A 22,074-nucleotide genomic window follows, 5' to 3' on the forward strand; every position below is an offset into this window, starting at 1 on the left:
TGTCAGGAGATACGGTGGGAGGGGACCACACAGCACACAGTGAGCTCCACACCCTTCTCCTGATGATACTGACACGAGAAGGGAAGTCCACGCATGAAGTGACTGAGGAGGCCTGGGGGGACCACCCTGAGGGCAGGAACCTCATTCTGTGTATAGGCCTGTGTCCTTGAGAAACTCTTGAGCCCTCCCCAGGCGCACTTCTCCGTCTCCAGCACAGACGATGCCAGTAATTACTCATATGATGAGCTACACGTCGCAAAAGAAAGTGGGGCCTATCTGCAAGAACACGGGGGAAGGACCAAATCTAGATATGGGAGGGCCGAGGAGTCCTTCCTGAGGAGCGATGTGAAGGAACAGTGGGGTTTAGACAAGCATCGTGGGATGGGATGACAGGGTGGCCCAAGATGGTAATTGGGGCGGAGAGAACCACAAGTGGCATGGAAGCAAGGGGAACAACACTCTTGGCAAGTATACCGGGTGGAAAGGTAACATCCCAAGGTATGCCATCGCTACGTGCTTGTGCTGTGCACCACCGTATACCCCAGGACGTGAATGTGCACTTACCCCTGCACACATCACTTACTGGTAACATATAAACAATTCATTCCACTTTGTGGACTCAGCGTCTACAATGGCTCCGGTTGTTTCTAAACTTTCCTGAGTTAAAAAGGTCTTAACACACAGAGGTCCTCCGGTGTCTACACCTGTATATATGCAGGTGTCCCCTCTGGAGGATGCGAGAAGGGTCTGTAAGTGTTAGGCTGAGCCGCACCTAACTCAGAAAAAAGAGCCAGCCGTTTGGCCTCAGAATAATAACTGGTGGATCGTCTGTCAAGGCTCACGTGTACTCGTTAGCCTGAAAATACCTCTCAGAAATCAGGGAGCCATTCACTAGAGTGTCCTGTAACCTCTCTGAGGTCTCTACCGTGAAATGGAGGTTTTAGGAGTTTTCCTTTTTACCTCAGAGAATGGGGACTTGAGGATCAAGACAAACCATCGGAAAATGCTCAACAATTGCTTTGTTACCCAGCATACTCTGTTCATTTAGTCCTATCAACATACTGGCCATCTAAGAACTGGCACCATTTTCAATGCAGGAGTTTTAAGGATCAGAAAGGCCATTCTGGCTAAAGTCACAAAGGAAGCTGAAAGGAAACCGCGACTCTGGGAGCTTGGATCTTACGTCCTGTGCACTTCAGCACCTTGCTCCTTGGGCTCTCTGCACGAGGGGCGTGTGTTCTCTGAATGAAGAAGAGTCAATTAGGTGCTCACAGACCTCCCAGATGACAATTTGTCACTGGCAGGTGCAAGGCATGCTCTGAGGACACTCTCCATCTGAGCGTCCATGCCCTCAGCACAGAGCAAACCACGGCCAATGACATGGTTCCTGCCCAGTGGGAATGAACGCTAAATGGTAGGCAGGCCTGCCTTCCAAAGACTATTAGTTCCACTTCCAATTTTATTTCTCAGTTTCAAGGACAAAAGCAAAGGTTGGAAAGTTTTGCTTTCTATAGAACACCGTACGTCTCCAAAGAGTGCTAATATGCATCTCACTTCTCTGAAAACATCCAATGTCTGCTCTAGCAACATGGAAGCTCCTGTCAGAAAATCTGAGTCTGAAAATAAAGTCTGGCACTTACTAATTGATGACGACCTTGGGCTAGTTCACTGTCAATATATTAATTTGTAGATTGGGAATAGTAATACCTCCTTCTCAGCATTTTTGCACACAATACTTAGAAAGGTGACCTGGGGGAGATATGGAAGTAAGGGTATCTGCCCAGTAAAATGTGAGTTTGGTGCTCTACTCCCAAGAAGTGGTTTATTATCCATGTGTACCTTCCACAGGGGAAGGTACTCCCCAAGGTGTGTTGAAAGTTTAATTACATGAGTTTGAATAAACAAACATGGAATTTGCTAAACTTTTTAAGTTTATGTATTTTGAGAGAGAGTAAGCAGGGAAGGGGCAGAGAAAGAGAGAGAGAGAAAGAGAGAGAATCCCAAGCAGCCTCCACTTTGTCAGAGGGGAGCCCGATGTGGGGTTCAGACTCACCACCCTGAGATCATGACCTGAGCCAAAACCAAGAGTCTGATGCTTAAACGACTGAGCTACCCAGGCGCCCCACAAATATGGAATTTTCTTTCCTTCATATTTCATATTTGATTTTTAGCCAAAAAGTAAATTTATATGGTTGGTTCCTCTGAGAGTTGTAAACATATCATCAAAAATCACTTGGATTGTTGTGTTACCTTTCTTTCCCATGAGCTGGAGCTTGAATTTTCCTAGGGCCATTTGAAGGGAATGACCAGAGAAACTCTGACCTGAATCCTGACCCTCAAGCATCAAAATGACTCATTCAAGACTTTCAAGGTAGCTCTTCATCTCCTGAGATCATATTTAAATTTTGAAGACATTTATAAAAGTAGCAAAAATGACAAAGAATTATAAATATCCATGGGCCTATGACAAATAATTGGTAATTATTAACATTTTTATCACAACTGCCTTAAATGTTTTTTTAAATAAGAAAATCAAACATTTTAGGTAAGATTGACATCCCCTCTGGTTTTTGATGTGAGTCTCATTTCTTCTTCCCTTTCTAGTAGCTACCACTTTCATGGATTAAGTATCTTTTCCATTTGATGCTTTTGAAAACATTGTATGTATGAATATACAGTATTATTTAATGTTTGTGGGATTTAAAAAAAATTTCCACGAATGACATCATATTGTACATGTACTACATATAATTTAGCACACTTTTTCACTTAAATTATGTGTTTCAGATCTCATCATTACCTTGTACTTCTTAAGTATTCGAAAACTTCTTAAGTATTCCATCCATTCTTCAAATAATGGGCATGAAGATGGTTTATATTTTTCTCCCATTTTAAATAGAATTGCAATGAATTTTCTGGTATAGGTGTGTTTGTGCACATGTCCACAATATTCTCTGGAGTGAGTCTGGAAGTGTATGTACATATTGTATAAATGTGTGTGTGTGTGTGTGTGTGTGTGTGTGTGTGTACACATCAGAATTACTGGGTCATAGGGAATGCATACACTCAAGACAGCCAAATTGCTCTTTGCAAGTATATTATCAATTTATATTTCTCTAGAAATTCAGGATAATCATGATTTTCCCTTATTCCTTCAACACTTGTTCTTTCATACCTTTAAATGTTTGCTAGTCTGATGGATGAGAAATTATTTTTCTCATTATTATTTCAATTTGAATTCCCTAGACTGATTATTAAGGTTGGGGACTATTTACAATTACTCATATGTGAATTTCCTGTGCATTTTCTTTCCTCATTTTTCTATATATTTTTTGTCTTTTACTTACTGGTTTAGCATTTCCCTAGATACTTGTCTTTTGCTATATGTGATGAAAGTGTCTTCAGATCTGCAGGTGATCTCACAATCAGCAACTTTTGCTACACAGTGGCTTTTTACGTTTTCATTTTTTCTTATTTTTTTTAATGTTTATTTATTTTTGAGAGAGAGAGAGAGAGAGAGAGAGAGAGAGAGAGAGAGAGCGCTTGAGCGGGGGAGTAGCAGAGAGAGATGGAAACACAGAATCTGAAGCAGGTTCCAGGCTCTGAGCTGTCAGAACAGAGTCTGATGCGGGGCTCAAACTCAAGAATTGAGAGATCATGACCTGGGCTGAAGTCGGAAGCTTAACCAACTGAGCCACGCAAGTGCCCCTGTTTTCGTTTTTATAATACATTAATTTAAAAATTTTAAGTGGTAAAACTTACCAATCTTACCTTTTACATGTTAGGGTTTTTTTTTTTTTTTCATATTTATGGATTTCCCTACAACTCATTTTAAGAGCATTTGGATATTCTACCATGAGTTTATGCAACCATTTTAAGGTCTGTTTTATGACATGTAGGTTATCCCAAGGTTCTAAACCATACATTTCCTTTTTTTAATGTTTGTTTGTTTGTTTACAGAGAACGAATGGAGGAGGGGCAGAAAGAGGCGGAGAGAAAGACAATCCCAAGCAGGATCCATACTGTCAGCACAGAGCTGGATGCGGGGGTGAGATCATGACCTAAGCCAAAATCAAGAGTTGTATGCATAGGGGCGCCTGGGTGGCTCAGTCGGTTAAGCGTCCAACTTCGGCTCAGGTCATGATCTCAGGGTCTGTGAGTTCGAGCCCTGCATCAGGCTCTGTGCTGCCCGCTCAGAGACTGGAGCCTGTTTCAGATTCTGTGTCTCCCTCTCTCTCTGACCCTCCACCGGTCATGCTCTGTCTCTCTCTGTCTCAAAAATAAATAAAAACGTTAAAAAAAAATTTAAAAATAAATAAACGTTAAAAAAAATTAAAGAAAAAAGAGTTGTATGCATAACCAACTGAGCCACCAGATGCCCCCTAATCCGTACATTTTCTTCCCTTCTTTCCTTTCCCATCCTTATTCAAAAATGTTTTACGTCTCACCCTGCCCTGAGTAGAGTTGTCTTCCTTCTTGCATACTCCCTTTTCACTCTTTCCATAACTCTTTGTACCATGAATTCTACTCTACCTGAGGGGTCCTTAGGGCAGAGATCTTGTCTTAGATCATTTTTTTATTCTCAGTTCCCAATGGAGAGCCTGGAGAAGAATAGATACTTGAGAGAGAAGTGTATTAGCACAGTCTTAGCAGCAGTGATGCGAGCAGAGAGTTAAGCTAGTGAGAATACCACTGTATTCTGAGGGAGGGAAGACCACCCTGAAATATCCTTCATGCCGAAAAGGACAGAAGAAAATGGAGAGTGGCCAAAGAAGAGTGAGCAGTTAGTATGAAGAGGGCTCTTGGAACGTTTGCTATGGTAGTGAGGATAAAAGACCAGGTGATGCATGGTCTGGGGTGTTGATAAATGTCATTCACTCAACAAAAACCCTCTGCACATCCATTATTTGCCAGACTCTGCTCTAGACAATTTGCAGAGATTTGACTCCCAAGACCACTGAAAGGTGGCATAAAATGTCAGAGACGTGGACAAGTTTGCACAAGTCTGCTTTGAGCTGGAGTGGGAGGGCCAGTATGCAAATCTGCTCTGGGTAACATCAGAGCCCTTGGTTCTGCAGTTGATCTTGGTGCAGGTACCCTCTGATGGAGGGGCAGGGGGATGTAGTCCCTAACCACATGGAGGCCAGATGATCCTGTCTTCCTTCCTGCCTCTTTCTCTTATGAGCCGTGAGACCTTGGGTATGTCATTTAATTGCTCTGTGCCTCACATTTATTTACTCATTCTGAAAAACAGAATGCTTCGTTACCTGTTTTGTAGGGTTTTTGTGAATGTTAAGTAACTAAATACCTGTAAAACGTCAAGAACAGACCTGACGTTGTCACATAAGTTCCCGCCATTATGATTATTTAATGAGATAGCACCTTGTCTTATGACCAATCTGACTCTCAGATTCCTGGTAGATCTGAACCAACAGACAGAAGTTACTGAAATTCAGATTTAAATGTGATACAAGGAAGATATCTGAAGTAACTAGAGTGGCCAAGATAGCTTCCCCAAATAGTGAGCCCTCACCACATTCTGGTGGTGTTTTAAGCTGCATTGGACCTGGAAGGTTGGAAGAGACAACCTCCTCTGAGAATCCTTAGAGCAATAGGATTCTATCAGTCCATGCAATATCCACCCAAGTTCCAGGCCAGTGACATCATTTGGCATGCTAATGAATGGAAATATTTTCATGCAGGCTGGCCGATTCAAGCCATGCGTACAATGAAAAGGGCAAATCTTTTCATGTGAAATTGTGCATGAATAGAGACTCATTGCCCACATAAGATGCATTTTGGGGAAATGGCTCTCAACAAAGCAGGGTAAGAATATGCTGTAAGCTCTTGTGATTTGATTGTTTGCAGGAGAAAGGCAAGCTGATGTTCCAGAAGTCATTGGTCTTGTAATAAGCTGAATATTCCTCTCTGGAACCAGATGTATATATGATTGAGACACTATGGTCAGGGTATAGAATGGAAAAGAGTGAATTGTTAGCCATAGTGTATCTACTTGGTATGAGACAGTAAGCCTCGCACTTAATATGCCACCTTCTATATATTTCATAGTCAATAATATTAAGATTCAGAGAGATTAAGAGGCACGCTTAGAGTCACACAGCTAGAAGCAATGAAGCTATGATTTCAACTATGGTTCCTATATGATATGTATACTAGAGGTCAAAATCTGGTGACTCATGGATCATTACCAGCCTGTAAGAATTTGAAGAATGGAATTAATTGTTAAGATTTAAAAATCAGGGTATTTCATAAAAGTTAAATCCAGATTTCCAGGTGCTTTTGAAACATTAAAAGACTTGGCAACACAGGGTCCCTGGTCAAGTATGGCAACAATTAGGTGGAGTTAAGTATCCATTGGCCCTTATGGTTTAGGCATGCACTTTCCAAATGTCCACAGTCCTCTCTATCCCATATACTATATCCTAATTTTAGCGGCCCATTGACCCAGATGGCAATGTGAGTCATTGTCCCTATCTATAGGGCAATGGAAATAATGGGCAAGAAACAGAGGAGGATGAGAGGTAGTAGAACAGGGGAAGGGGGAAGACAGGTATGGAAGGGGAAGGAGATGAGGGAGACATAGAAATCCAAAACAACTACCACAAGCGCTTCAGTCAGAGACATTATCCTGCCTGTGTTCTGCTCAATTGACCAGGGGAACTTTCCTATCCTGCAGAATCAAGTAGCTCAGTACCCATTCTGGTCTGAATGCTCTTACTTCAGGAAAAATTACAAACCCGGCCTGGGGAAAAAATCAATATGCATGATATTTCGCATAACTCTTTGGTCAAGTCAAGGTCCTTGAGGTTAAGGAAAATAAGGCCAGAATGCCTCATTAGTACACTGAGCAGGCCTTGCCTCACTACCCCGATTCTTTCCCTTTCTTCTTTGTTGCTAAATTATCCTATTCACCTGTGAAATGGATCTTCTCCTGAGATACTTACAAGTCCTTAATTAAAACATCTTTATTATTGGTCATCTCAAAGATGGTCACCCCCCTCCCTTTTTGTGCTTCTATAACCTTCCTTGCTTATCAAGTCTCTCAAAAATGTCCTTCCGCCTGCTTCTTTTCTATTAAATACTTGTTCTCGCAAAGAGCAGGTAAGTATCATGCTGGTGAGCATTGGATGCTTTTCTTAAAGACATATTTAAAGTCCTATTTACAATTTCTAACACTGTCTTTTTTTTTTTTTTTTTTTTTTTTTTTTTTTTTTTGCAAAACTGACATAACAAAAAATCTTCTTTCATTTATCTCCCACCTATCTTTGTGACACGGAGGGAGTCAGTGTACCTCTCTGAAATTCAGGTCTCTCCCCTGGATAAAGTCTACCTTACATCATTGTAATAAGGGTAACACACATGAAAAGGTCTAGGCTAATCTCTTTCACCTATTGCATATTTAATACATGGTAATTGAAATGAGATTTCTACCTGTAATTAGCTGTGTGACCCTAGGCAAGTCTGTTAACCTCTCTGGGCTTCTATTTCTTGACCTGGATAATAGAGAAGGCTGGACTAGATCTCCAAGACGTCTTGTAGCCAAGTGATCTATGTTTACTAAGCTGCAGGGATACTTGATTTGCATCTTCTACCCTCTGTGACAGCCTTGGATGCAGAGGTCACATCCTTTTACCTTTGTATCCACAGAACCTGGCATGACCCTGTGGCTCAGTAAAATATCTGATTTCATCACCAACTTGGCAGCTAGCCACATAAACTCCCCGTATTTACTGGTGTCATGGTCTGTGGACGGTATGGCTACTCTTGACATTTGAGCATTCCATACCAAGCTTCTCTAAAGGAGACTGCTTCCCTGAAGCTGTTGCTTAAGGGTCAGCCAAGGTGGCTGGCTGATATGTCCCCTAAGCTCAGTCTTAGGTGATTGGATATAGATGAATACCCAGTCCTATGGCAACTAATCCAAAGGCTGACCAGACCAGCTACCTGCAAGGTGGCCAGGTGGGAGGGAGTAAAAGAAATAAAGGAGAGAGACCACCAGAGAGGCAACGGGACACAGTGTGATGGTTCATTTTATGTATCAACTTGACCGGGCCCAGTCATTTGTTCAAGCATTATTCTGGGTATTTTGGGATGAGTTTAAATTTAAATTGATAAACTGAGTAAAGGAGATTGCCCTCCCTAATGTGGGTGGGCTTCGTCCAATCAGATGAAGGTCTGAATGGAACTAAAAGGCTGAGAAAGAGGGAATTCCTTCCATCTGACTGCCTAGAGCTGGGATCATCAGATCTTTCCTGCCTTCGGACTTGAACTGAAGTATCAACTCTTCTTATGTCTCTTGTGTGTTGATCGTAGGTCTTGAAACTTAGCATCTGTAATCACGTGAGCCAATTACTTGTAATAAATCATATATGTATATATAGATATATATATTTACACATATAAATGTATATATTTATACATATATATGTATATATATGTAAAACCATATATGTATATATTTAAAGTTTATTTATTTATTTTGAGAGAGACAGAGAAAGAGAGTGCAAGCAGTGGAGAGGCAGAGGGAGGGTGGAACAGAGGATGTGAAGCAGGCTCTGTGCTGACAGCAGAGAGCCTGACATGGGGCTCAAACTTACAAACCGTGAGATCATGACCTGAGCCTAAATGGGATGCTTAACCGACTGAGCCACCTGGGTGCCCTTACATATATATATATATTTTTTTCTCTCTATAGAAACCATAAAAGCCTGATCTATATCTAGATACCCTGTCTCTCTCTATATCTATACTCTAAATCTATATCCTATTCTCTTTCTCTGGAGAACCCTAATGCAATCAGTCAGATTCCTTGTCAGGGATCTGAGCTAGGAGCTATGAGGAGCATGACTGTAGCTAGAAGCAGGAACTAAAAGTGAAAGGACACACAAAGGTGAGGAGGAGCCAGGTCCACGAAGAAGAGTCACACCCTTGAGGGGCTGCAGCAAATTCAAGCTCAAGGAGCAGCAGGCACTGAGACGCTGCCGTGTCTGGAAGGGGAGACCAGATGCCCCTTCTCAGCCCGGCACCCTCAGCCCTGACTGCTCCCTGGCTTCAGTCCTTCCAGCATATCTGCTTTTACTTGTGACACTGGAAGACTTGGTGGCTTTTGATTACAGAAGCTGACCACGTCAGAGGCTTCAAGTCTGTTGGAAAAGATTGGGGTAAGGAAGGAAGTGGACAGAGAAAAAAAGAGAGAAAAAAAAAAAAAAGAAAGAGGGGGGAAAAGGAGCACAGGGGAAAATGATGAAGAGTAACTAGAAGGGCAGGGTAAGGGCAGTTGGGTCCGATGGGGAAGCGATTCAGGCGGAGGGCCAGTTACTCTACAGTTTGTACCCGTCCTCTACCACTACCATCAAGATAAGAGGACTCTCCTCTCCTTTTCTTGTTCTTTACTAAATAAATAAATAAATAAATAAATAAATAAATAAATAAATAAAGAAGACAAACCTGCCTATTTCCTCCCGGGAGAATTGAATGCGATCAGTTCTGGCCATAAAGCCCCCTGGAGAAATTCACGGTGTTCAGGAAACATTAAGAGGCTGAAAGAAAGATGGTTTCTAAATCTCAGAGGAAGAAGCTTCGCAATGAAGTCTTGGACCTAATCATTTTATCCCTTCCCTCGGCCTGGTCACACTGCCAATTCCCCCAGCAGTAGCAATCACTCACAAAGGAAGAATCTCAGAGCCCAGGCAGCACAGATTCTAACCCACAATCAAATCGAAGCCTGCGTTCTGCGCTCATACAATTTCTGGTAAACACTGTCAATTTCAGACTTCCAAATGGGGAGTATATTTTTATTCATTTTAAGTTATGCTCTCTTTCATTTTCTTGGAGAATGGGACAACTGGGCAATCTGAGGGGTTTGATATTCAGCACTTATTTATATTTTTCAACATGTATATACACCTGTCAAGACATGAAGCCCTGGGCTTTGATGTTGAGACAAAGGAAGCACCATCCCTGCGTGTCCCAAATGGAATATTCAAAGGCATGGGCTGTGGGGACATCCGTGCTCTCGAGCTATATCACAGATTAAAGGCGGAATTGGCTCAGACTTTTGCTGGGAGAGAGCATTAGCAAATGAATGAATTATTCTCTGTTTACAAAACAAATGAGCTTTCTATTGGCCAGGCTGTCGGTCTTCTTCCATTGCAGACCATTAATAAATGAAACTCTATTTGGATTTTACAGGCATATTTGCCATCAGTGTCACACCAGTGGGCAGACTGGTGGTGTGGAAAGAGTCAGGCTATGGAGTCCGAGAGCCAGAGATTCTAATCCCCTGGCTCTAGTATTTACTAAACCTGTGGCCTCTAGTAAGTTTACTTATCCCCTCTGAGCTTCCCTTTTAACATCTGATAAACTGAAGCGACAGAATCTAATGTCTACAGCTTGTGAAATAAAATCATAGGTGCACAGTGAGGGGCACCATGCCTGATGCTTGGTAAGCATTCAATAAATCTTCCTTCCTTCCAAAAAGGAAACTTCGCAATTTAAACAACTAAGAGCCAGGGATAGCCCTGCCCTAGGCAACATAATATTTCACCACTGCAACTAGATTACAAGCAAAAGGGTAATTCATGAAGTTGCTGACCTGTGTTCCTTGGGGCCAGAACAGCATGTTGGTCGCATAAAGAGAATGAGAGGTGATCCCTGTCAGCAGTCTGCTCTACCTGAGTCAGTAGTGAGTTTACCTGGGTCCCTGGCCTTCTGCCCACGTCCAGAAACCGTGGGTCTCAGGCTGCCCACACCCAACCTGACAGTTTAAACGGCAGGCATAGAGAAAGCCCTCAGTCTTGCTCTGTACAAACATGGCTAACCACCTCATTTACAGGAAGTGAAGCCTGGCCAGCTTGGTGGATGGAAATGTGCCTAGTGCTCTTAACTTCAGCGGATCCCCCTGGACACGGTCCCCGACCTGGCGACAACTTCTGGCTCCTAGAAGTGGACATGGCTGGCCCACCTGATAAAGTAGCAGGTAGGGAAATAAGTCATGGAAAAAAAAAAAAACACCTCAGGTCATGATCTTGCAGTTTGTGAGTTCGAGCCCTGCATCGGGCTCTGTGCTGATGGCTCAGAGCCTGAAGCCTGCTGCAGATTGTGTCTCTCCATCTCTCGGCTCTTCCCCTGCTCACGCTCTGACTCTGTCTTTCAATAATAAATAAATGTTAAAAAAAAAAAGAAAGAAAGAAGTCATGGGCCTTGGAACCAGGAGGAAAAGATTTCAACCCCTGTGTGGGTCTATGATTTGAAATCTCAGTTTTTGCATCTGTAACATGAGTATAGCAGGACCTCTGTACCAGGAAGGCTGGATTTGCAAAGAATGTTGGTATTAGGGACCTGGGACTTGGTAGACCACTCATCTACCTTCTTTTCCATTATGTTAATCCACATCCCTTTGCACTGTTGTGCAGTTTATTAAACATTTTGATAGCTAATTATCATACTTGTCACCCAGCTCCATAAAGATTATGATTCCTTTTCCTCCATATTTTTAGTGATAGAAACTGAACTGCAGTGAAGCCCTGGGATGCTCTCGGGTGGCATTTATCAATTGTCAGTGCTGGGGTGTGAACCTTGGTCTTCCAATTCTAGAAGTGAGACTGGCAAGCACATCCATAAATTAGAATCCCGGACACGCATTTTATAACGTTAGAACTACTGTCACCCTCAGGGAGTCTGGCGTGCCCATTTTAAAGGTGGAAAAATGGGGCTCAGAATGTGAAATAATGTGCCCGGAGTCACATCACTGTCTGAGGCAAAGCCACAGTGAGAGTTCATCTCTGTCCCTCTTCTGATTCCCGTGCTGGGTTCTTGGCTCCTGAACTGAAATTACAGCCTGGGGATGTGTGGGCTGATTTGGCTGCAGCTCTGTTTTACCCTCACTCAAGGTTGCCCTAATCCCTCTACCCATTATCTTCTGTGTAACTGCTACCTGTGGGTGTGAATGAACTGCCTGGCCCCTGCAGACGTTTGAGTAGGCAATACCTACTTTACAGAAAGCCATTTCCTATGCAAATAAACAGATTTTAAAAGCACTACAACAGAGCCCAACCAAGATCTTTTTTTCCTACCTGGATTTTTATTAATTGAATTTTAGAGATTAAAAGAAGTTGAGACTCAGAGAAGTTTAGCACCCGACCCTAAAACTCACAGCGTGGAAGGCAGAACTGGAGGTTAGCCGTGGTGCATCTGACCTTGGCTCTTTCCCCTGCCCTGAACTGCAGCTCTCACAGGTCAGAGCTGAGCAAATTCACACTGCATGCCTTCACTTTCCATTCAGATCCCTCAGTGTAGAGTGACTGTAGCAAAGTTTGCCAAAAATCAGTTCCCTGGATGACGAGCTTGCAAAACAAGCAAACAAACACAAAAATGAAACCACTTCTCAAAATTACATGGAGCTTTAGAGTAAATCTTTCTGTAGAGTAAGTCAGTACTCTTTCTTTCTTATCTCCTCCTTTTTCAAAAATGTTTGGCTATTCTTGGCCCCCTACTCTTCCACGTGCGTTTTAGGTTCAGCTTGTCAATCTCCTTGAAAAACTCTGTTGCGGTTTTGATTGCAACAGCTTTGAATCTTTAGATTAACCGGGGGAGAAGGGACATCTTTATAGCATGGGTTTTCCTTTCCATGAAAATTTATTCAGGTTTTCTCTTTTCTTCTTTCTTTCTTTCTTTCTTTCTTTCTTTCTTTCTTTCTTTCTTTCTTTCTTTCTTTCTCTCTCTCTCTCTCTCTCTCTCTCTCTCTCTCTCTTTCTTTCAAAGAGCAGGGTCTGCAGAGTGACCCCCATTTTTAAAATGTTTATTTATTTTTGAGAGAGACAGAGCATGAGTGGGGGAGAGGCAGAGAGAGAGGCAGACACAGAATCCGAAGGAGGCTTGAACGTGGGGCTTGAACTCATGAACTACAAGATCATGACCTGAGCCGAAGTCGGATGCTTAAATGACTGAGCCACCCAGGCGCCCCTCTTTTATGCTTTTTAATAAAGGTGTGTGTGTGTGTGTGTGTGTGTGTGTGTGTGACAAGAAATTCACTCAGTAAAAATGTACTGAGCATGGGGCACCTGGGCGGCTCAGTCGGTTGAGTGTCTCACTTCGGCTCAGGTGATGATCTCACAGTTCCTGATTTTGAGCTCCCATCAAGGTCGCTGCTATCGGCACAGAACTGGCTTTGGATCCTTGGTGCCTTTCTCTATCTCTGCCCCTCCCCATTTTTGATCTCTCTCTCTCTGTCTCCCTCTTTCTCTGTCTCTCAAAAATAAAGAAACCTTTAACAACAACAACAAAATTTATTGAACATGTGGTATATTCAAGGTCCAAACTGGCCCATCCTGTGTGAATAAGATTTTCTGTTTTTCCTAAACTTAACCGCTGTTGTTATTCTTGTGCAAATTTCACAACTGGCTCATGCATTCTCATTTTGTATTTCTCACAATACAAAACGTAACCTTTAACTTCAAACTCACAGCATTTCTTACTATTGACCGCATGGAGGAGGGGACAGTTTCCTAGGATTCATTCAGAATGTCTCCTTCCTGTTAGGTGTGGGTGTGTTGTTTCAACTTCTCTGGAAATGAGGCCTGAAAAAACCAAGGAAGCCCCAAAGACTCTCCAAGCCTCACTGTGTGTCTTGCCTTACCATGCTGCCACATAGAGAGCTCTGATCCTTAATATTGGAGGTACTGGCTTCCGTTAATTAGCCATTTTTCTTTCTTAAACGCAAGCATCTGATTAGTGATTAGATCACACAGGCCTTACTTAAAGCAATTAGGAGTAAATACTTTAGCTTTGTTCAACGAGGTAGGATCTAGGCGGCTTAATCATGCGGGAAAGAACAAAGAAACTTCAGAAAGAACACACTGGCTGTTCCTGTACTCACTCTACAACTGGCACCTAATCTGTAAAACAGCAGTGGGGTTTCAGAAATAAATGTTTCTTCAACAGAATGCACAATGCTGGCCTAAAAACTGAGGCATCTCCCAATTTCTTTGTTCTGTGTAGCAAATACATATTGAGGGCTGACCTCTATCCCAACACCGGGCTAGGAGCTGCAATACAAGCATCACAAAGATCATCGTGGTCTTTGCCCTCATGCTCATGTGGTCTAATGAGGAATATAGATAAATCAACATTGCAGTTAATAAAACGCTTGGTTGACATGATGAAGAAAAGCACAGAGAAGGCATGCAAAGTATAGGAGTTCAGGGGAGGGATGTGTGGTGTAGGCAAAGACCCTGAAGAGGTGATGGCTGGCTTGAGAATGTAGAGGAAGGTTAGGACACATAGAAGGTAAATAATAAAGTAAGCATGGGAAGTGGCAGGAGATATGATGGGGGGGGAAGCAGACATGGGCACATGATGCAAAGGACAGGGAGCCATGTTCAGGAATTCAGACTTCAACCAGGACGGGGTTTGCAATCACGGGAAATGACAGAAGGAGATTTGCTGTTTGGAGAGATCATTAAGGTTGCAATGGGGAGAACAGATTGAGATTGACTCGGGGAGGTGGGGAGTCCACCAACAAGGCTACTTCAGTAGTCCAGGCAGAACATAATGACAATGGCTTCCACCAGGGTAATGGCGCTAGGAACAGATGAAAAAGTTGAAGCTCAGAGAAGATGGGGGTGCCTGGGTGGCTCGGTCGGTTAAGCATCTGACCTAGGTCATGATCTTGCAGTTCGTTAGTTTGAGACCTGCATCAGGCACTGTGCTGTCAGCTCTGTCAGCACAGAGACTGCTTGGGATTCTCTTTTTCTCTCTTTCTCAAAATAAACAATTAATTAAAAAGAAAAGAAAAGATAAGCAACTTGCCCTCTGAGTGGTAAAGCAGGATTCTGAAACAAGTTCAATAGGGCTCCCAAAGCCCGTGGTCTTTTCACTGCACCCAGTTTCCCTGCCATGTGTAAAGGACAAACTTAGCCTTGGGGGATTAAGGAGTAGAGTGGGAAATGGGCCAGAAAGAGAACACACTAGGAAGGGAAAGGCCCACTTGCACCTGCACATGAAGGGGGACCTAGGGAAAGGAAGAGAAAGGAATTCATGTTTGTTGGTCTCTGTGGAAGGTTGTCTACAGTGCTTCTCAAACTTTCAAGTACCTAAGAATTTCCTGGCATCTTGTCAAGATTCAGATTCTGATTTAGTAGGTTGGGGTTGGGGGCCTGAGATTCTGCATTTTTAATAAGCTCCCAGGTGAGGCCAATGCTGCTCGTCCGTGGACCACAGTTTGAAAAGCGATGGTAGGGGCGCCTGGGTGGCGCAGTCGGTTAAGCGTCCGACTTCAGCCAGGTCACGATCTCGCGGTCGGGGAGTTCGAGCCCCACGTCAGGCTCTGGGCTGATGGCTCAGAGCCTGGAGCCTGTTTCCGATTCTGTGTCTCCCTCTCTCTCTGCCCCTCCCCTGTTCATGCTCTGTCTCTCTCTGTCCCAAAAATAAATAAACGTTGAAAAAAAAATTAAAAAAAAAAAAAAAAAGAAAAGCAATGGTAGTGGAATGGGTGAGTCCCGGGTTTAAGTCAGACCAGGACCTGGATCCTGGTGTTGGTGCTTATTCACAGCGTGACTTTAAGGAATCTGTTAGTTTACAGGGCTGCTATAACAGAATACCAAAACCTGGGTGGCCAAAAACAACAGAAATCTCATCTCAGAGATCTGGAGGTTAAAAAGTCTAAACTCAAGGCATTAACAGGGCCGTGCTCTTTCTGACAGCTTAGAGGTGAATACTTCCTTGTCTCTACTAGTGTCTTGTATTTGCCAGCAATCTTTGGTGCCCCTTGACCTGCAGATGCATCACTCCAGTCTCATGGCTTTCTTCTCATTCTGTGTCTTCACATTGTCTTCCCTCCGGGAGTGTCTGTCTCTATGTCAAAATATCCCCTTTTCATAAGAACACCAGTCACATTGGATGAGGGTCTACCTTAATTACCATTCAAACTTGATTACTTCTATAAAGACTCTATTTCCAAATGAAACCATATCCTAAGCTACCAGGGGTTAGGATTCAATATGTCTTTTATTGAGGAGGGGGGCGCAGTTTAACCTGTAAGAGGCAAGTTATTTTACCGCTTTCAGCCTCAGTTTCTTTATCTGTATAATAGGAATAATAATTCCTACTTTATGAAGTTAAATTAAATGAATAATAAAGGCAGAGTGCCAGCACACAATAAGGATTCAAACCAATATGGCTAAATATGACTTGGCACTAGACATTTAAAATATATCTCACTTAATTAAAAAAAAATTTTTTTTAATGTTTTATTTATTTTTGAGACACAGAGAGACAGAGCATGAGCAGGGGAGGGGCAGAGAGGGAGACACAGAATCCAAAGCAGGCTTCAGGCTTATAGCTGCCAGCACAGAGCCCAACACGGGGCTTGAACTCACAAACCACGAGATCACGACCTGAGCCGAAGTCAGACACTTAACTGACTGAGCCACCCAGGCACCCCTAAGAGACTCTTAAAAATTGAGAACAAACTGAGGGTTGATGGGGGGTGGGAGGGAGGGAAGGGTGGGTGATGGGCATTGAGGAGGGCACCTGTTGGGATGAGCACTGGGTGTTGTATGGAAACCAACTTGTCAATTTCATATTTAAAAAAATAAAATAAAATAAAAAAGTAAAATAAAATATATTTCACTTAACTATCATCACCACCTGGCCTGTGGTGCAGCCATCATCATTCCCAGTGGATATCAAAAGAGACTGTGACTTAACAAGGACAAGAAACTTGCACAAAGTCATTATCAAGATTTATCAAGATTTAAATTTTGTAGTGTTTATTTTTGAGAGACAGAGAGAGAGACAGAACGGGAGTGGGGGAGGGGCAAGAGAGAAGGAGACACAGAATCCAAAGCAGGCTCCAGGCTCTGCGCTGTCAGCACAGAGCCCAACGCAGGGCCCGGACCCATGAACCATGAGATCATGACCTGAGCCTAAGTTGGATGCTTAACTGACTGAGCCACCCAGGCACCCCTATTATTAAGATTTAACATCCAGTTTTCTCCAAAGCCTGTGATGTTTTTTCTCACTCCAACAAGCCAGACTGGGGGTACTGGCAATGGAGGTGGAGTTAAAAACTATTTCCTGCTGAGGCAACAGCAGAGAAAGATGATTATTATTTTTATTTAATCATGTAGGGACATGTGCTGAATACAGATTCCGGTTTCAAAGTGCCCAGAATCACAGATGAAATGTTTAGAAAGCTCAGGGAATGGAGGAAGGAGGGGGCAAAGGACAGATGATATATGAAGTCCAGTGGATTAATCATGTTCACCAGCTTTTGTCATTCTTTTTCATGTTGCAAGGCTGCATGGGCATTTTTTTTAATAGGCCACAGAAATTCACAATCAAAATTTCAAAGCTAAAAATACCGCCATGCCATCCTGGAGAATATTAAACAAACGAAACAAAACACCTGAGTGTTTTCCGGCCAACAAAGAGAGAAATGTGTAGGCTGTGACGAGTAATTGAACCTACTTTTGTCTGTTTGCAATAAACATTTGCAAAACACAATATCCTTTTGACATTTCTGTGAGGATTGCTCATACTCTATTTTCTGCAAAAAGCCTTCCATTCTTACTAGGTTCCCATAATTACCTCTTTGGAGGAAGACCATCTCAGCCCTTGGAGACATTATCAATTTTCAACGGTTGATTCCTAATTTTTGTTGATGTTGCTGTTATACTGAGCCGTCTCTTGAGGATGGAGAACCAATACCATCCTGAGCTATAGAAAGATATGGATAGCCGGAGAGCTAGCCAGAAAAATGATGGGGATGGGAAAGCAGGTAGCAGTTTGAGGATATTCCTTCCATATTTGTCAGTCTTATGGTTATTGCATGGCCCAACAGCAGTAAGGGAGCTATAATGTCTGGGTTCTGATCTTAGCTCTGTCATTTTCAAGCTATGTGGTAAGGAAATTACTTGAACACTCTGTGCCTAAGTTTCCTCATCTGTAAAACTGGGATAAACATAGTCCCTACTTCACAGAATTATGAGGAATAAAGAAGTTAATATGTATAAAGAGCTTAAGTATGTGCATCTTAGAGTACGTACTCAGTAACTGGTAACTAAGACTGTGGTTTGCTTACTTGGCATGAAGAATGATGGATGGCATGGGAGTCAGAAGGTGTGCCACTTGCCCTGTGTGAGATCTCCTCGGTTTGATTTGCAAAGTGGATCTATACAGCATCCACACCAGGCAGAGTGTTATAGGACACAGTAATGAGTCTGTAGGTATTTGTTTTGTTTTTTTTTTGTTTTGTTTCTTCTAATTGTTTTCAACGTTTATTTATTTTTGGGACAGAGAGAGACAGAGCATGAACGGGGGAGGGGCAGAGAGAGAGGGAGACACAGAATCGGAAACAGGCTCCAGGCTCCGAGCCATCAGCCCGGAGCCTGACGTGGGGCTCGAACTCACGGACCGCGAGATCGTGACCTGGCTGAAGTCGGACGCTTTACCGACTGCGCCACCCAGGCGCCCCTTGTTTCTTCTAATTGTAAAGAGATAACATTGAGGCACTTTTTAGCAGGGGAATCAAATGATCAGATTAGTAGTTTACAAAGTTATTCCAACTACCCTATGGGGAACAGCCTGGGCAAAGGCGATACCAAGAAACCAGGCAGGTGAGGCATGACAAGGGCATTGGCCACGGTGGTGGGGGAGGAGATGGAGTAAAATGGACTCCACATGTGAACTGCGGGCAACTCCATGGGACTCCTAGAAGGGGGCGGAATGGGAAGGACGGTACCAGGTTGCAGAACAACTAGACAGGAGAGCAACTCATTGAAAGGTATGCAAGTCCTATGAATATTCCGGGTCAAAGGCAGAAAGAACCACCACAACAAAAGGAAGTAGAAATGCCTGTATGGAAAAGAAGAGAGGAAGGAAGAAGACAGGAAGTACAGCTTTGTGGAGAACCTAACCTCTCCATGGGGTGTTCCAGAATTGCACTGTAGGCTGAGGGAGCAGCACGGTCAAGGCCTGGCAGAAGAGGATGCTGCCATATTTGAGGAACATTGTGCTTTGCCACTTCTGTACAGGAACACAATACAGCTCTGAAGTGGTGTTTATTCACACCATGCAGGTGTGCCTTTGCCACTGAAACACGTCGTAATCCCCTACGACACAAAAATGACTTCTTTTGTATCCCCAGGTATATGTAGCACAGCCCCATGTATGTAACAGAGTTCTTGGTAAATACTTCCTGAATTTCACAAGTTCCTGAGTAAAAGATAAAGCATCTATTAACCATCTACATTTTTGAGAGCTTGTGTTAGGCTCTGAGAAGATGGAAGATGGAGGAGATATGGACACTGATCTTCCCAGCCCAGGTTTCCATTCCCTTTCTCTTCACCCTCTCCTCTCTCCGTCTCTGTCTGTCTGTCTCATACATACATATTCACATCCACAAACATGCGTGCATACACACACACACATACACGCCCCACGTACTGCACCAAAAAGGGGAACGAGCGACTGGGAGTCCAATACTGAATCTTTGCACGGACAGAATCCAGGCCTGCACAAGTCTATCATTCTCAGTCTCACAGGCTGACTGTGGTGTGTCCTCTTCATGGTCAAGTGCAAGAAAGCAAGCCCAGCTCTATGATCTAATTTGAAGCCACTGCCTGCGTCGCATCTGCTTACATCCCATTGGCCAAAACAAGTCACGAGGCTGAGTCCAAAGCCAAGGTGTAGGCAGGTACAACCTGCCTCCGGCAGAAGCTGCAAAATTACCTGGCTAAACAGTATATAGGTACCAAGACAGATATAGAACCATGGTTACCTTGGACAAGTCCTTTTCATCCTCCGGGTGTCCTCACCTCTGTAAAAAGCTTGGATCAGATCCATGTGTCCGGCAGAGTGAAATCCAGCCCTCCAGTAGCACGTAAAATCAATTTAGTTAGCACATAAATTTGAGTAAATTCTTAGATGTGGTATTAACAAATTTTGAGCACATAAAGTGATGACGATTCACTTTTGAATTTGCTTTCAATCTGGCCAGCTACATCAAGGATAAAGTCTGAGTAAGTTCCTATAACAAGCCCAAAATCTTTGCTGACTTCCCCTTTTAATAATGAGCTAGCAGACCAAAGCGTTGAGCTAGAATTTCCAAAGAGTGCTCTGTTTTCATTTCATTTATTTTTGACTACAGTATATTTATAGCAAGTAATGCCAGATTTTAGTTAGTTCTATAAATTTTCTTTAAAAATACATGTTTTTAAATAAAAATGTGAGCCTATTTAAAGCAAATATGAATTATTGGTGACACACAGCAAAAAATCATGGCTATGGGCTGGAATAACTGAAGTTTAGGAAATTCTGGATTTGGCCATCTTTATGGTTCTGAGATCCTGTGATCAATGTTGACTTCACTGCTCCAGCTGTGGTCTCCACGTCCACCCCAAGGCTTTCTCAGAGGAAGATGAGTTTTCTCAGAGGAAGGGGGTTGTCCTTCTCTTCTGAAGTTTTCTGCGACCTTTCATTTCCCTCTCCCCTTTAAATTTGAGCAGCCCAGCTGCCAATATGACTACCCAGCCAGATGTATTTGATTGACATGCTCATCCCTGCACAATGGGCCAGAGTCAGTCACCCTGCGGCTGTCCCTGCCCTTGGCATTGTGATGCATGGGCCCAGATTCCAAATGTCATGTCACATCTCCTCATGGCATCAAAGCACCCTTGAGAGCAGGAAACCCTAACAGATGGCTGAAATGCCTTCAAAAAGACTCCTCCAGACATCCTGGGAGATGCACAGAGCCCTGTCAGTGGTGACGGGTTGCAAGGTATGCTCAGCAAAAAATGCCAAAGGGAGAGGGGGTTCCCATACCCACCGAGACCAGAGAATGCTGGTTCAAACGCTGGGTAGAAGCTCCCTTAGCACGCCATTTGCTTTTGCAAAATATTTGTTAACTCCCTGATCTCAATGCTTCCTTGGACTTTTAATGGCCCTAGAGAGCAATGAGGGAAAACTTTTTATTTACATGAAATATTTCATTAAAAAGCAAACGAATGGGGAAAGGTAATTTTTCTCACAACAGTGGGCTGTCACTCCTTCTTGTCCAGGAATTCCTAACTGGATTTTCTGGATTCTTCAGAAGCTCACAGTTGGTCTTAAAAAAAGGCCTGTGAACCTTCCAAAATTACCTGCAAAAGTTTGTGTGTGTGTGTGCGCACATAAACAGGTTTCTGTGGAGAAAGGGTCAAAAACTTTAGTTCAGATTCTCAAAATGGTCCGTGTCTTGTTAGAAACCACAGGCCTAACAGTGCTTCTTAGAGAGAATACATGGGGCAGAAAAATGTCAAGCCAAAACAAAATGAAATTAAACTGGGCAGTAACGTAAGGTAAGGGTAATCTTCCCCTAATAGAATATATTAAGTTAAAACATTTGCCATTTACCATCACTACAATTTCGAAAAGGTTATTTTAGTGTAGCAGGACTAAACTAAATGAGAAAGCATTTCAGGAAGGCCATAAGCTCAGATTAAAAAACTAATTCAGCTTTGTTTTTTTAAAAAAATGACTACACTGGGCACCTGGGTGGCTCAGTTAGTGAAGCATCCAACTCTTGATTTTGGCTCAGGTCATAAGCTCACGGTCTGTGGGTTCAAGACCCACGTTGGGCACCAAGCTGGCAGCGTGGAGTGTGCTTGGGATTCTCTCTCTCTCTTCTTTTCTCTCACCCCTCCCCTGCTCACTCACTCACTCTCTCTCAAAATGAAAAATAAACTTAAAAAAAAAAAGACTATTTTGTCCATTTTCATTTCACTGGTGGCCAGCATCAATCTGTGCACCAGGATTTTGGAAGCACTATTTTCAGAGTGGGGAATTCCTCCTCAGCCTGTAAATCTTTGGAAAACTATGACCTTCTCTGGGATTTCCCAGAGCTGAGTTCATGGCACCCTGTCCCATCTCTGTTCCTGGACCACCAGAAGAGAAGTCCTTTATCTTTGACTCCACGATGCTATGACGCCTAGTACTATACCCCAAAGCAAGGATGGTGGGTTCCCTGCAGCAATTCATTCCAACAGCTATCGACTCTGTTCCTTGTTGGGGCCA

General features: G+C 43.1%; 1 protein-coding gene across 17 annotated transcripts in view; it reads right to left on the bottom strand.

The window, feature by feature from the left end:
- Positions 1-22,074, bottom strand: part of DAB1 (DAB adaptor protein 1) — a 1,138,205-nt gene that overhangs the window by 671,141 nt on the left and 444,990 nt on the right. The window lies entirely within an intron of this gene.

Source organism: Felis catus, chromosome C1 (assembly GCF_018350175.1).
Source record: "Felis catus isolate Fca126 chromosome C1, F.catus_Fca126_mat1.0, whole genome shotgun sequence".
In the NCBI taxonomy this organism is placed as follows: Eukaryota; Metazoa; Chordata; class Mammalia; order Carnivora; family Felidae; genus Felis; species Felis catus.